The sequence below is a fragment of the Macaca fascicularis genome, chromosome 1 (assembly GCF_037993035.2).
Source record: "Macaca fascicularis isolate 582-1 chromosome 1, T2T-MFA8v1.1".
NCBI classification, from domain to species: domain Eukaryota; kingdom Metazoa; phylum Chordata; class Mammalia; order Primates; family Cercopithecidae; genus Macaca; species Macaca fascicularis.
Window position 1 is genome coordinate 190,898,001 of NC_088375.1, and position 16,606 is coordinate 190,914,606.

Consider the following 16,606-nt stretch of genomic DNA (forward strand, 5'->3'; position numbering starts at 1 on the left):
CTACTGACATAATGTATCCCACCCACTAACACTTATGGCACTGACCCCTGCCAAAAACAAAACTAAAAAAAGAAAGACAACTTTTCAACTTCATGATGGTGAGTCAGCAATCACCAGCGAACCAATGAAAAGGTCTTCTTTGGCCCTTTAATGCTAGCAGATGATCAGAATGAAGGTCAAGAGGTCCTGTAAACAATAACAGCAGAAGAGGAGTGAGCCCAGTGATCTACCTTAGGAGAAAAGCCGCTTCTGACACCTCACTTTGATTAGGTGTCTCCTTTCTGTGTATTCGTGGCACCCTAGACTTCCATTTACCATCATGTCAGCACAATATAATTTTGTTTTCATGTCTGACTCACTCTAGACTGAAGTTCTGGGGTAAGGATTATGTATTACTTTTCATCCTTAATACCCAGCATGGTGCCCAGTATATGGAAATGCTTATAAAATAAGTGATGGAGAAAGGGGAGGGAAGGAAGTTTAAGTGAACAGGTTTCACGTTGAGAAGTTTGGTGACTCAAAGGGAGAGATACTACAAATTCATGTGATGTAATGAAAAAATTTATTTCACTATGTCAGAGATAGTGAGGAAGCCGCATAAAGACTTATTTATACGAATGTTGTATGTAGATACTCTGTTTACAATAGGAAGAAACTGGAAAAAAAAATCCCTTAAAGGACCTGGGTGCTTCACAGGGATGTCCCGCAGGAACTTCAAGCTGAGCATTCTCCCCAAATGAACTCAACAGCTGCCCCGTAAGCATGCTCTTCTCCCTGTGTTCCCTATGTTAGGAAATGGCGCCGCTATCTTGCCAGCTGCCTGAAACAGAAACTAGGAATACATTTTTACTCATCCCTCCACCAGCCACCTAATGTTGTCATTTCTCCTCCCCTAATATCGCATGAACTTGTCCTTATCACCTCTTCCCAAGCATTACCTTTCTCAGTCCCACTTCCTGTAACCCTTTCTCCCCATTTCAGGCAATGAACTTTCTAAAGCACAAATCTGATGCTGTCCTTCCCTCCCTGCTTTGAAACCTTGGTTGACCTCATAATAAAGTTCAAACTTCTCAGCATGACATTCAAGGCCTCTTGCCAAGGACTTGTACTCCAATAGGCCAAATTACTTCCAAGTGTGTCTCCTTCCCTCCACGTGATTCCTGCCCTTCCCTAGATTCTCTACCTGGCCAGTTTCTAACTGTCCTCCAATAGGCAGCACAGGTGTCACCACCTCTGGGAAGCCTCTCCTGCCTGCAGTTTGGCCAGGCGCTCTTATCAGAGCACACACAGCTCCTTGTGCTTGCTCTGTTGCTACAGTAACCACAATGCCCACTCAGTTTCTTTCTTTCTTTTTTTTCCCGAGACAGAGTTTTGCTCTTGTTGCCCAGGCTGGAGTGCAATCGTGCCATCTCAGCTCACTGCAACCTCCATCTCCCAGGTTAACATGATTCTCCTGCCTCAGCCTCCCAAGTAGCTGGGATTACAGGCGTGAGTCACCACGCCCAACTAATTTTTGTATTTTTAGTAGAGATGGGGTTTTGCCATGTTGGCCAGGCTGTTCTCAAACTCCTGACCTCAGGTGATCCGCCTGCCTTGACCTCCCAAAGTGCTGGGATTACAGGTATGAGCCACCGTGTGCAGCCCCCACTCAGTTTCTTATCTGTCACTCTCCCCTAGACCTCTGCACTAGGCTTGGTAGACAGTGAGTGCTTAGGGGTTCAGGGAGGGGCAGAATACTTAGGGTCTCTGGGGCTTAGAAGTGGGGCAGCAGTCACCATGGGCAGGTCCGGATCGAGATCTATGAGGTGCTGACGCAAGCATGCTTTTATCTGGAGGCCTGGTCGCTGCTCCACAGAGGTAGAAGAGGAGGAGGAGGCTTCTCCCACACCCTGAGGACACTCTCTGCCAGACTGGGGCCTCTGTGGGGTCTCCCAGGATTAAGAACATCATACTGACCAGACAGGCCCCATTCTAGGGGGCGGAGGCTGGCTTAGTGATGGAGCTATGCTTTCCCCAATCCATTCTTTATTCTTTATGATCTCCGAATTGCAGAAGCAGAAACTGCTCACCCTTGGTCTGAAGCTTTTCGTGACTTGTGCGAAGAAATGTCATCAACAGCCTTTTGTTTGAACTTGACTTGTGTGAATGTGCCAGGGGACTTGCTCAGAGGAGTCTTTTCAGATGTCATTTCTGTTTGTCTACAACCCTGGTCCATGCAAAGTCATTCACAAGCCAGTTTTTCTGAGGCTCCAGGGCTGTCATAGTCTCATTCTTGCCACAGCCCGCAGAGCTACTGTGTGACTGCCTCCAGCCTGGAGTGGGTGCAGGGCGGCCTCCCCACAGCCCCACACTTAGCAGTGGTGTGTGCTGTGGCCTGGTCAGAGCCAGGCACTGAAATGCAGCTGTGAGGCAGCACTCAACCAAGTCTCTCACTCTTCAACTTGACTTGAATGTCTCCGAAACCCTGAGCTACAACTTCAATTTACTTCCCCCAGACAGTGAGCTGGGACTATGCCTGCATTTTTAAAAAGCATTTCCCCAGTGCCCACACAGTGCCCGGCACTCGATAAAAATGTATTACATGAGTGAACAGACAGACATGCAATATCTAGTTATTTGAGTCAACGGAGGGAGACCATCAAACTCAATGTTTTGAAGGAAGAATAATCCAGAATTTAATATGTCCTTAGAGCCACTTTAGACTCTGTCCACTGTTTTTTTGAAACTGGGTCTCGGCCGGGCACAGTGGCTCACGCCTGTAATCCCAGCACTTTGGGAGGCCGAGGTGGGCAGATCACAAGGTCAGGAGATCAAGACCATCCTGGCTAACTCGGTGAAACCCTGTCTCTACTAAAAATACAAAAAATTAGCTGGGCGTGGTGGCGGGCGCCTGTAGTCCCAGCTACCAGGGAGGCTGAGACAGGAGAATGGTGTGAACCCGGGAGGCAGAGCTTGCAGTGAGCCGAGATCGCGCCACTGCACTACAGCCTACAGCTTGGGCGGCAGAGCGAGACTCCGTCTCAAAAAAAAAAAAAAAAAAAAAAAACTGGGTCTCACACTGTCACCCAGGCTGGAGTGTAGTAGCATGATCACAGATCATTGTAGCCTCAACCTCCCTGGCTCAAGCAATCCTCCTGCCTCAGCCTCCTGAGTAGTAGCTAGGGCTACAAGTGCACACTATTATGCTTATTTATTTATTTATTTTTTTGGTAGAGACAGAGTCTTGCTATGTTTCCCAGGCTGGTCTCAAACTCCTGGGCTCAAGTGATCCTCCCAAAGTGTTGGGATTACAAGCGTGAGCCACTGCACCTGGCTCTGTCCACTGTTGATGCTGCTGGTGTTGGTCCTGGGAAGGAAGCCCAGAGTGCTGGGCCCAGCTGCACAGTGGGCCTGGATATGGCAGAATGCACAACTAGGTCAGCAGGACCTGCCGCTTCCATTTCCCTCCCCAAGCCCAAGCCAGCTGCAAGGAATGTGGTGATAGGATAGATAAAGGGAAATGGGAGCTGTCTCCAATTTAGTCAGTCACCAAGTGGTGATGGAGGGTAAGATAGAGGTAAAAATTAGACAAGGATCAGTATAGGTCTCAGGATGGAACTACAATGCAATATACACAGAACTGTTACAGAGAGAGGTGCACACAGAGTTGGGGGAGCTCCAGGGCAGGAAAAGCTTCACAGGGAAGGTGACATCTGAGCTGGAGTTTTAAAGGTGGAGAATGTGAGGACGGACACTCCAGACAGCACATGCATGTGGGAAGCTGGCCAAGCTGAGCACCTGCCTTGTCCAGGCCCCTTTGGAGGGGAGAGGCCTGCCACAAGCAGTTCTCTGAGCAGAGACTGCTGTGCTTGATGCCAGGCAACATTCAAATTACTCATTGAAGTAAAAGCAGTAGTTTTCTTTTCTTTTTTTTTTTTTTTTTGATACGGAGTTTCACTCTTGTTGCCCAGGCTGGAGTGCAATGGCGTGATCTTGGCTCACCACAACCTCTGCTCCCGAGTTCAAGCGATTCTCCTGCCTCAGCCTCCTGAGTAGCTGGGATTACAGGCATGTACCAACATGCCCGGCTAATTTTGTGTCTTTAGTAGAGATGGGGTTTCTCCATGTTGATCAGGCTGGTCTCGAACTCCTGACCTTAGGTGATCCGCCTGCCTTGGCCTCCCAAAGTGCTGGGATTACAGGTGTGAGCTACTGCGCCCGGCCAAAGCAGTAGTTCTTAAGGCAAAGAATATGGAGAAGCACTCCAGGCTGGGGGACTAGCAGGCACAGCAGGAAGGCATAAAAGACTATGGGTTAGTAGGGCATTGGCATCTAGGGGTTAGGGCACCAGGAAGCATCAGCTTAAATTATTAATTTAATTTATTAATTTAAGCATCAGCTTAAATTAAATTTATGCATCAGCATAAATTACAAGTCATCGGTTGCATCCTGTGTAGCTGGAGTTGCCAAAAGCCACATTTCCCGATATGTGGAAGTATTTCTGTATCAACAAATGCCAATCACCTGGGTTTGTATGCAGTCTATACAAGTCCTGACAGCTCCACACCAAGACATATTACTGGAAGGTCTCCATGAGAGTTGAGGCAGTCAGGGCATAAAGACAGAACCACACTTACCAACCCAGACGAAGCACTCGCTGCATGCCAGGCACCAGGCCACACATATCATGGACATTATCTTGTGTAATCCCCATAAATGCCCATGAGATGGGGGCTGTTATTCGCATTTTGCAGATAAGGAGGCTGATGTTTAACATGACTAAGGGCTTGTCCAAGGTTATACAGCTAGCAAAGTGGCAAAGTTGGGATTCTAACCCAGGCTTGCCTGATTTCAAAACCTAAGTTCTTTTCACCTCCCCAGACTGAGGCAGAGGAGCTCCCAGCTGTATTCCATCTTTGCTGAGAAAGCAGGAAGGAGATGCTGTGAACCTGGCACAGGCACACAAGGTCCAGCCACAGGGATCGGTGAAACAGCGGTGAGGCCAGGTGGTAAAGATGTACCCCTCTTCCTCTGACCAGCCTCACTGCAGTGCCAACAGATGACAGTTTAAGCACAGTAAGACCACTTTTGCCTCAGCTCAAAAGCTCTCTATTTCCTGAAATCTAGGCCTACACTCAGAAAAGGTCTGAAATTAGGCCCAGTCACAGGCTGGAAAAAATGATCAACCTCTGGCTAGGGAGAACATGGTGGCTGTAACCCACATAGCCCACATCCCTCCACGGCCCTCCCTTTCTGCATCTAGCACTCCAGGGGTTAGGGAAAGGGGCTCATGGCTAGACAGGAAGAGACTTGCTGCTCATGAAGGATGGCCCTTGGGATCCAGATGAATGGCAGAAATGGCCGGTCCTACCTTTCTTCCTTTAGCAAATGCTCCTCTGTGGAGTACCTGACGAGGACTGGATCAGAGATGGATAGAACCAGGCTCACCCTTTGCTCCTGAACCTGCACTCTACATGCAGCTGTGCCTTTGCTGACAGCTTTCCTTGGCCACATGGGGGTCTCTGAACCCTGTGTTTCCTCCCAATAATCTGAGTGGTAGCAAAGAAATGCATCTCTATGAGAGTCGGCAACTTTCCCGGAGCGGGCCCACTGGAGACAGGACTGTGTCAGGAGCCCAGGCCTCCTGGATGAGCTGGCTTTCCCCACAGCCTTGAGTGTGGGTCACGGTGTGCTGTGCTCTGCCCTACTGCCTCTTGCACTTTTCTTCATTTTGCCCCCAAAATGACTAGGCTACAGGCAGAACTGGTTAAATCAGAGGCAGCTGCTGACCATGTTAAAAAAGGTCAGGAGGAAGGATTCTTTCCATCAGGAGGCCCATATGAGCTCATGGGGCCTGATCCAACCAGTTCTCCTTGCATACTCCCTCAGGGGTAGGGAGGGGCAGAGAGAAGCCCTTCGGAGGAAGGGACTTGGGTATCAGGGGCCCCTGTGTGTGCAACAGCCACAGGGCAGAAAGAGAAGAGCACAGGGACAGAGGCAGGGGGTTTGGGATGGTCAGAAGTGGCCTAAGGGTGAACATATAGCTGGCAGAGTCCTGCCCTTAATCCCTCTTGCTGGTCTCAAGGTACGAATGAGGATCGGTGATGGAGACGGGGAATGTGGTGACGACAGCCCTTAACCTGGCCGGACCCTCACTGATCACAGTCACCCTGGACACATGGGAGAAAGGCCAGTGGAGACAGCAGGCAGAGCCACCCCTCATCAGAGCTGGTCTCCGAGCTCAGGCCTCAAGCACATGCCTTGCTCCATTTGGAGGACTTGCTCCATTTGGGCATTTGCTGCTTAGAGCAAGTTCTGCAAACAGCAATTGGCCTCTGGCCCAGACACACTATCTGAAGGGGCTGAGCAGCAAACCAAAAGGTGTCACTTTGTTTTTCCAATCATCTGTTTTCTTTTTCTTTTTTTTTGAGATGGAGTCTCGCTCTGTCTCCCAGGCTGGAGTGCAATGGCGTGATCTCGGCTCACTGCAACCTTCACCTTCCGGGTTCAAGCGATTCTCCTGCCTCAGCCTCCTGAGTAGCTGGGATTACAGGCATGTGCCACCACACCTGGCTAATTTTGTATTTTTACTAGAGATGGGGTTTCTCCATGTCGGTCAGGCTGGTCGCCACCATGACCAGCCCCAATCTTCTGTTTTCAAACTATGTTCGGAGTTGTCCGCTGCGGGAAACTTCCCCACACTAAGCCCTTGGAACCCAGGGAGAGAGGATGGGTCTATCCCAACACAAGGGCCACAAAGATGTCACAGGGCCAGCTGCTGACAGGCCTGCTTTCGTGCTGCTGCCACCTATCAGGTGTGTGTTTCCCTGAGCAGGAACTCCTGTGAACAGAGGCCATGTGGCCCAATACTCGCCACATCATCCCTGGACAATCTCGTCCACGCTCTGGGGGTTGTATATGGACCTACCTGCAATTTGTTTTCTTCTAGCCCAGACCTCTCTCCTGAGAGATTCACTGAACTCAGGATCCCTGCGTAGGGCCGTGGCTTCCCTCTGACACTTCATTTGCCTGGATGTGGACTCTTTGCCTGTGTCAGGGCAGAAGGCAGAGCCAAGGGCCCTCATCATGGGAGGCAGGCATAGACTGCTGTCCTGCCTCCACAGTGGGGAGGCGAGGCTTCAGCCCTCCTTCTCCCCTCTAGCTCTGGCTATTTATTTGGGGAGACCAGTTAGAGAGTGACCTGTGTCCCCAGGTGCAGACAGAGTAGGGAAAGCAAGACACAGTCCTGAAGGTGCCAGCATCTTGCTCTCTGCTGAGCTGCTGCCTCACCGCTGGGACTTGTGTGGGTGGAGCTCAGACCTGGGCCTTCCCTCTCACTGAGGAACTCGCAGAGCTGCTTGCTCCTGGCTGGGAGCCTCACACAGCTCGGGAGGAGGGCCAGGATCACGTTCTGTGCTTTCACCAGCTTCTGCTCCTCACAAGCAGCAAGAACTCCCCACGTGGGGATCTTGTACCTGAACCAAAAAAAGCAAAGCTGCTAATCTGACAAGATCAATCCTCAAATACCACAGGAATGCAGCCAGCCTGCATGCTCTCACCAGGGACTGCGCTTCTAAGCACCCCTACAGCTCCTGCTCTTAGGCTGGAACTGGTCTGCAAAGGAGGAAGCTGCCCCCACCAGTGTGTCTGGTCTTGCTGCCGAAGCCCCACCCTTCCCAGCATAGCTCAGGCATCGCCTTCACCAGGACGTCTCCCCAGTCAATCTCTCATCACTCCTCCAGCTGAAGGACCTTCTCTGTGCCCCCACAACCCTCTGTCCTCACCTCTGGCAGAGCACATATGCCTGGATATGTGTTTGTCTCCATGCACCATTTCTCTTAGCTCTGGGGAAGGTAGGTATAGATGAGGAAGGTGAGGCTCAGAGAGGTTGAGCAACCCAGCCCTATTCACTTCCAAAACCTGTTCTCTTTCCACTACAGTCCAAAACTTCTCAAACCATCTGTGAAGAAGGATCCGTTGGTTTTGCTTTTTAAATTTCTATTTTGTCACAGAATGATAATTTTATAAAACAGAATAAAAATGAATTACTAGAAAAATTAAATAAGGCCAGGTGTGGTGGCTCATGCCTGTAATCCCAGCACTTTGGGAGGCTGAGGCAGGTGGATCACCTGAGGTCAGGAGTTCGAGACCAACCTGGCCATCATGGTGAAGCCCTGTTTCTACTAAAGATACAAAAATTAGCTGGGCATGGTGGCGGGCACCTGTAATCCTAGCTACTTGGGAGGCTGAGGTGGGAGAATCGCTTAAACCTGGGAGGCGGAGGTTGCAGTGAGCCGAGATCACACCACTGCATTCCAGCCTGGGCAACAGAGCAAGACTCAAAGGAAGGAAGGAGGGAAGGAAAGAAGGAAGGAAGGAAGGAAGGAAGGAAGGAAGGAAGGAAGGAAGGAAGGAAGGAAGGAAGGAAGGCGGGCGGGCGGGCGGGCGGGCAGGCAGGCTGGGAGGGAGGGAGGGAGAGAGGGAAGGAGGGAAAGAAGGAAGGAAGGAAGGAAGGTAGGAAGGAAGGAAGGAAGGAAACATATAAAATATATGCTCCATTTTTAAAAGTTTTTTTTTTTTTTTTTTTTTTTTTTTTTTTGGTAACAAATAGCTGAGACCATAGGTGCATGCCACTGTGCCAGGCCTATTTTTTATTTATTAGATTAAGGAACATAAACTGACTCTAATTGTCATAAATGTTTTCAAAAACCTTATTTCCAGTATCTCAAAAATATTGTGGCAGACCAGTTCAAATCACCTTTGATTCTATAGCACACAACAGGTTCCAAACTGCCTTTTGCCTGTCTGGGACATTCTACCAAGGCTTTGCCTGTCATTCACCTGGCAAGTTAGAAAGGGATAAGTTAGAAAGGGATAAGAAAGGGGTAAGATGTAGCTCCTCAGGTCCTGTCCTGGGGTAGGAGAAACAATGTACTCTGATACCATCAGAAAGAGCAGGTTGAGGCCTAGAATTTCTAGAGCAGATGGATTTATAACCAGCTAGGTCTGCAGGATTCACCTTTGCAAACAAGTGTGGGTCCCTAGTCATCTGGGAAGGAGATCTAAAAAAAAAATCCCGCAACTTCTGGATGTCTACTGCAGCTCCACCTATGAGAACTGGAAGATAGAGCAAAGAGGAAAGAGACGGGGTGTACCATTATAGGGAACTGGCAGGCTAAATTCCTTAAATAATGGAGGAGGCAGTAAGCTCAGGCAAGATGTGGAATTAATTTAAAAGCAGAACATGGATGAGTTCCCAGAGGTGGTTCCAACACCTGACGCTAAGGAATATATGAAAAAAAAAAATGGTGGGCAGGGAAAAGGACAGGACATAAACGGCAATTCCTCCAGCTGTAAGCTGGAGTCCAGGTCATGGACAGGCACTGAAGTTGTCTAGCCTATGCAGGCTACTCTTAAGACACTCTGCAGAGAAGCTTTAGTTATAGAGCACTCTGCTCTTCCCGGAAAGGCCTGTACCCAAGGATTTCACCGCAGTGGGTACCTACTGAAAATATTTAAAACACTCTCCAAACAAAAGGAATCTGTATTCCCCTCCAGGTCCATGGTTCAGAGCCTGGATTCAGGACATAGGGTGGGGTTGGTGGGTTTGATTCCTGGCTCTGTGCTACCATGACCTTGAGCAAGTCGTTAGCTTTCCCATCTACAAAATGGGTATAACAATACTTACTTCGTGGGGTTGTTATAAAGGGATTTTGCAAATTTGACTCCATAAAAGTGCATTATCACATTGACTTTGTGTGTAACGACTGTGCGTGTATGTAAAAACACTGAAACTTCCTCAAAAAGAGATGTCCTTTTTGGATACATGCATTTGTGAAAGATAAAATTTCTCAAGATCTTGGCTCTTTGAACAACTGCATATGCAGTAGTGACCCACTGTGACTTTTGACCGATCTCGACAAAAGACTGTGATGAGATCAGTCACGGTATTTCAGATGTCTGTCACAGTATTTCAGATGACCGCAGTTGTCAACCTGGGTGTACACAATTACCAACTATAGTGAAATGTGTTCATACATGTCCCTTTGTACCTACTTCTTTATGAACAGTTTGCCTGTTCCTGTGATATCCATGTGACTGTCATTAGTAACCTGTTCATGCCTCTCATTAGTATACCTGTTTATGCTAGGCAATAAAATATGTATGTTATTATTGCCCATTTCATTGTGTAAAGTGGCCTATGAAGTGTTCTGTAATGTTTTTACGTTTATCAAATAAATCCCCTTTTAAGAATGTAAATAAATATATTTTAAATAATTTTAAAAATTATTTTTTCCAGAATGATGTTTTCAAGATTTTAATCTTTCAGAATTGTGATTTTCAGGGTTTTAGACTTTTTGGGATTCTCATCTTTTAGGATTTCCTTTTTTTTAAAATTTAATTTAATATTTTTTTTGAAACAGAGTCTCGCACTGTCGCTCAGGCTGGAATGCAATGGTGTGATCTTGGCTCACTACCACCTACGCCTCCCGGGTTCAAGTGATTCTCCTGCCTCAGCCTTCCGAGTAGTTGGGATTACAGGCGCCCACCACCATGAATGGCTAATTTTTGTATTTGTATTAGAAACAGGGTTTCGCCATGTTGGTCAGGCTGGTCTCAAACTCTTGACGTCAGGTGATCCACCCGCCCTGGCCAGCCAAAATGATGGGATCAGAGGCGTGAGCCATCACGCCCGACTGATCTTTTAGGATTTCAGCATTTGGGACTACGGCGTTCGTGATTGTGTCTTTTGGAATTATGATTGGCTCCCATTGTAAAGGCTAAATGAAATGAAATACGGTGGCACAGTGGCTGGCACACAGTAGGTGCTCTAAAAATGGCGTGACACTTTATGTGCACAGGTTATCTGTGTCTGCCAGTGGAATGTAAGATCTCTGAAGGGAGAGGTTTTATGTAACTTATGCAGTGCTGAAGCTATAGCACCTAGAAAAATATCTGACACTTTGTTGAATGAGTTTACAGAATAATAGGATCAATGTGGCAAGTTTTTAAGCGATGAGAGAGACCTGAATATGATTAAATAGTGATAAGAAGGAAACAGTGAAGAGAATGAAGATCCGGGTTCCTGCAGAGGTGACAGAGGTTGGAGAATCAGGGCTCAGGGGAAGGAACTGACCTCAGAAAGAAGACAGTACACAAGTGCCAGGACTTGATGACTCATTAGATATCTGGTTGAGAGGGGAAGGAGAAAGAATAACTCCCAGATTTCTTGCTTGGGTGAGAATGGATAGTGGTGCCATTTCCTGAAATAAGAACATAGGCTGATTAGATTTGTTGGAAATTCGGTGAGTTGGATACACTGAACTTGAGATGCTTTTAAGTCATCCAAGTGGAGCTGTCCAGCAGGAAGTTTGGTATTTGGGTCTAAAGATCAGTAGAGATGTAGGCTAGAGAGATTGAGAGTCATCAGCACATACGATGTTAGCTAAAGCAGTGGAGTGAGAAGAGAGGAGAGCTATAACTGAAACCCGGCAAACACCAACATGTAAGGACGAGTACAGGAAAAGAAGATCTCCTGCAATAGAGACTGAGAAGGAACAGAGAGGTAGGAGAACTGGGAGGCAGTTTGAACAAAGAATTAAGGAGAAGAGAGAGTTTCAAAATGGAGGAAGAGATCAATACTGCCAAATGCTTCAGAGACATCATAAAAAGAGAAGGACTATCTATCTGTCGGATTTGTCAGTGCTTTTTGGTGGTCTGGATTAGAGCATTCTGAGGAGGAGAGAAGCGAGAGTGGAGGCCAGACTACATGGATTAAGAGTTAGAGGGACATGAGGGAGCGGAGAAGGTAACTGTAGCAAGTCTTGCACATTCCTGGTGGGGGTATGGGAGTGCCCAGTGTGCTCTCAGCCTAGAAGGACAACGATTCTGCAGAAGTAGAGAAGTAGATGGTATTCTATTCTCCTCCGTAATTTATGGTATGGGACAAAATTTGTCAAGGATGCCTCTCAATCTTACCACTCCTCCCTGGTGTTGTAGTGATAAAAATCCCAGAATCTTTTTCTGGAAGGGCAGAGACGGAGGGGCTTTGTAATGTGGGGATACCAGATACTCAGCTACACTGGCCAGGAGCCCACAAGCTTTCAAAGTCCCCAGGGCAGTGCAATAGGTCTCCTGTACCTTCTCATGCAAGGGTCCCAAATCAGGCAGCTGGGACTGTGTGTCAACTCTCTAGACTTCCTGCTTCAGAGCTCTGCAAAGTTTCAAGGGCCATCTTTGCACTGTGGAAACTCAGCCAGCTTGGACCACAGCAATGATTCCTTAGCAGTATGTGAATCACAGACGCACAGTCACAGATACACACCACACACTCCAGCCTTCCTAAAACAAAATGCATCTCAAGAGAAGTGTGGTTTTCCTCTGTAGAGCTGGGTAAGGGAACCATTTCCACATCAGCACCTCATTAGCTACTACCAGGCATCTGGTAGGCCTCGGTACTTTGGCCACTAGCCAGCCTGCCCATGAAACAGCAGCTGTGAGAGGAAGTAGAGAGCGGTTGTTAAATATGTGGTCTTGGGTTCAAAACCTAGTTTTATCACTTCCTATCTGTGTGACCTCGGGCAAACTGCTTGACTTCTCTATGCCTCTAGTTCCTCGTATTTAAAACTTGACTAACAAGGGTTAGTCTCATTATACAATTGTTGGGAGAATTAAAACAGAAGAAATAGGAAAAAGTTTCAGCACGGGACCTGATCCAAAGTAAACATCAGTAGGTGTGAGCTATCATTGTCACTGCTGCTAGTATCACTCCGCAGCACGGACGGGGCATGGATTAGGGCTCTGCTTTCTGCTGAAACTGTTGGCCACAGGCTTAGCCTGTAGGCACCTCACTTTCTCCCAATACTGAGTGGCCCCACTGACCACCAACTAAAAGATATGACACTCAATCATGTCTTTCACCAAAGCACAAACAGCCACTCAAATGTATGAGGCAAAATATTCGCAGGAAAATGGGGTATGCCAATTATGTGTCAATTTAGGTTTTACGAGTTATATTTTTTCTTTTTAAAGAAAACATTCAAAATGTTTACTGTGACCTACTCTAGGATCTTTATTTTTCTTCCTGAAAAATAACTTATCTAATTATAAAGAAAGCTACTGAGAAAACAGAACTCACTCAATTAAGTGTCTAACATTAAATGTTGTTGAAATGATCTAACATTTATGGCCCCAAGACACATCCTCTCATTTCATTCTCTTGACTAATGAGTGAAGTAAGGCTCAGACTTTTCCAAGATCACGCAGCCTGTGAAGTGAGAAAGCTGTGAGAACTTTCAGTCTCCAAATCTTCATCTCCTTTCAATCTATCATATATTGGAATATGTCACAATAGTTTTCTTCAGTAACTCTCTCCACTAAAAGAGTGTCTTATCAACATTTCCCACATCCTTACATTCTCAATCTCTGGAGGGCAGAATTAATTTCCATTCACAATACAAATGCCAAGTGTCTACTGTGTGCTAAAGGCTCTGCTAGGTGTTGGCGGCCATGAATAGACCATGCCTCTGTGCGAGAAGTTCACAGTCTCTATGGGAGAATAAATACCAGCCAATAGTTATGTACATAATAACAAAGCTATGTGTGAGGCACTGCGGTGGTGCACAGGGTAGGGGAAAGAGTAATGGAGTGTATTTCTAGGTGAGGGAAGACTTTGCATTCCATGAGACCAAACAGATCGAAAAGCCCTAACTCAAAATTTGGAGTAAAACAAGTGCTCAATAAATCTGAGTTCCTTTGGACCTACTGCCATCCCCTCCCCATCTCTCTAATTAGAGGAAGATGTATCCAAGTGAGCAATATTCGAGGGAGAAAAGGAGGCCTTTTCAGCAGAGAGTACAAAAGTGTGACAGCAAACAGGCTAGCTTCCCAGAGAAGCAGGACTTTGGTCTGGACGGGCGGGCACATCGGCACCCCTTCCTTTACACTGCCTGCTCCCTAGTCTGCACCTAGGGATGGGAGTCAATGACTAGGTGGGTCATTCAGGGAAGAGTGAACCATAGGAAAAGAGAATGTATGCTTCACACAGCATTTGGGAATTTTTTTTAAAAGGTAAGATTTAGGTCAAGCCTAAGCCTGGTGCGAGGGGTGCACCTAGCAGAGCACTAGCAGTCCTGCACCAAGTTTGGGATTTGGGGTTGGTGCGACAAGTCACATGGTTGGCGCGTGGCAGTGTGCGGGGCATTGGGTCTGCGGGTCTGGGACTCTGGTGGCACTGGCGGTGGCGTGGGACTGAGGCTAGGCACGTGTGCAGGGTCATGTTCTGGCAGCTTCGAACCCATGCAATGGCGATGCCAGTCAATGGGGCCCACAAGGATGCTGACCTGTGGTCCTCACATGACAAGATGCTGGCGCAGCCCCTCAAAGACAGCGATGTTGAGGTTTACAACATCATTAAGAAGGAGAGTACTGGCAGAGGATTGGATTGCAGCTGATTACCTCAGAGAATTTTGCCAGCCGAGCAGTTTTGGAGGCCCTAGGCTCTTGCTTAAATAACAAATACTCTGAGGGGTACCCGGGCCAGAGATACTAAGGCAGGACTGAGTTTACTGATGAGCTGGAAACCCTCTGTCAGAAGCGAGCCCTGCAGGCCTATAAGCTGGACCCACAGTGCTGGGGGGTCAACGTCCAGCCTTGCTCAGGCTCCCCTGCAAACTTCGAGTGTACACTGGGCCTGGACCTGCCAGATGGGGGCCACCTGACCCACGGGTTCATGACAGACAAGAAGAAAATCTCTGCCACATCCATCTTCTTTGAATCTATGCCCTATAAGGTGAACCCAGACACTGGCTACATCAACTATGGCCAGCTGGAGGAGAATGCCCGCCTTTTCCACCTGAAGCTGATCACTGCAGGAACCAGCTGCTGCTCCTAAAACCTGGACTATGCCCGCCTGCAGAAAGACTGTAGATGAGAATGGAGTGTATCTCATGGTGGACATGGCACATATCAGCAGGCTGGTGGCAGCTGGTGTGGTGCCCTCCCCATTTAAACACTGCCACGTGCTGACCACCACCACTCACAAGAACCTGAGAGGCTGCTGAGCCGGCATGATCTACGGGAAAGGAGTGCAACGTATGGATCCCAAGACTGGCAAAAAGATTCTGTACTACCTGGAATCTCTCATCAACTCTGCTGTGTTCCCTGGCCTTCAGGGAGGTCCCCACAACCATGCCATTGCTGGGGTTGCTGTGACCCTGAAGCAAGCTGTGACTCTGGAATTTGAAGTTTATCAGCACCAGGTGGTGGCCAACTGCAGGGCTCTGTCTGAGGCACTGACAGGGCTGGGCTGCAAAACAGTCACAGGTGGTTCTGACAACCATTTGATCCTCGTGGATCTCCATTCAATCAAAGGCACAGATGGCAGAAGGGCTGAGAAGGTCCTAGAAGCCTGTTCTATTGCCTGCAACAAGAACACCTGCCCAGGTGACAGAAGCGCTCCACGGCCCAGTGGACTGCGGCTGGGGACGCCAGCACTGACATCCCTCGGACTTTTGGAAAAAGACTTCCAAAAAGTAGCCCACTTTATCCACACAGGGTTAAAGCTAACCCCTGCAGATCTACAGCAACGTTGGCACTGGAGCCACCCTGAAAGAGTTCAAGGAGAGACTGGCAGGGGATAAATACCGGGGGGGCGTGCAGGCTCTCTGGGAGGAGGTCGAGAGCTTCACTCTCTCTTCCCTCTGCCTGGCCTGCCTAACTTCTAAAGGAGCCGGCCCACCCTGGACACACCTGGCGCCACAGAGGAAGCTGCCTGCTGGAGGACCCCCTTGAGAGATGTACAAACTGCCCCACAAGGGACCTACTGGCACTTCTGTCCTTTGAGGGGGCTTCTTTTGGACTTTTTTCATGTTTTCTTCACAAATCAAAATTTAAGTCTCATTGTTAGTAATTCTGGGACAGGTTATTAAAAGTTTTTAATTTGAACCTGGCTTTCTCACAGCTGGATAAAATTATTCTAGAAAAATAAAATACTGTGTAGCCATTTAGACCATTTAGACCATGGTGTAGGGCAAAGCTATTAGAAAGCTATTAGAAAGATTCTAGCGTTTTACTCTCCCTGGGCTTTCCTTTGCCTTGCTGCAGCAGAGAGGAAATGTCCCTGTCCACAGCTTGTACAAACTGCCACTCTTACTATCTTGTTACCCAGCAGCATGCCAAACGAGAACGGAATTCGCCTCGAAGCCTCTGCTATGTGCCGTAAATCAGAAGTGTACATTAGTCAAGTGTACACAAGGTGCACCCAGTATGGTGGGAGGGTTTTGCTGTCAGTAGCTCAAAGTATGGTGTAGAAAGGGTCTCCTCCCTCCATCCTGGGGAATCCCAGTCCCATCCCGGTGTGAGAATCAACCATTCCTGCTCCATCTGAGATAACCAACTCCCTCCCATAATCAGGAAACCAAATGTCACCTTCCCAAAGAAACTTTATTTTCACATCGCTGGAGTGCAAAACATATGTGACCATTTTTAATAAGCACAATCAAATTTTTAACCACAGAATGTCTACAAGAATTATAGCTTTAAAAACATAATTTTTATATTTCAAAAATATTTGAACTCAAATTAATTTCTTAAAAAGTTAAAAAAGGTAATATTTAATGGCTTGTTT

At 47.7% G+C, this 16,606-nt stretch overlaps 1 protein-coding gene and 1 pseudogene across 50 annotated transcripts in view; one reads left to right on the top strand and one right to left on the bottom strand.

The window, feature by feature from the left end:
• ST3GAL3 (ST3 beta-galactoside alpha-2,3-sialyltransferase 3) overlaps nt 1–16,606 on the bottom strand; it is a 233,081-nt gene that overhangs the window by 66,378 nt on the left and 150,097 nt on the right. The window lies entirely within an intron of this gene.
• Nucleotides 14,283–15,704, top strand: LOC102124379 (serine hydroxymethyltransferase, cytosolic pseudogene; annotated as a pseudogene).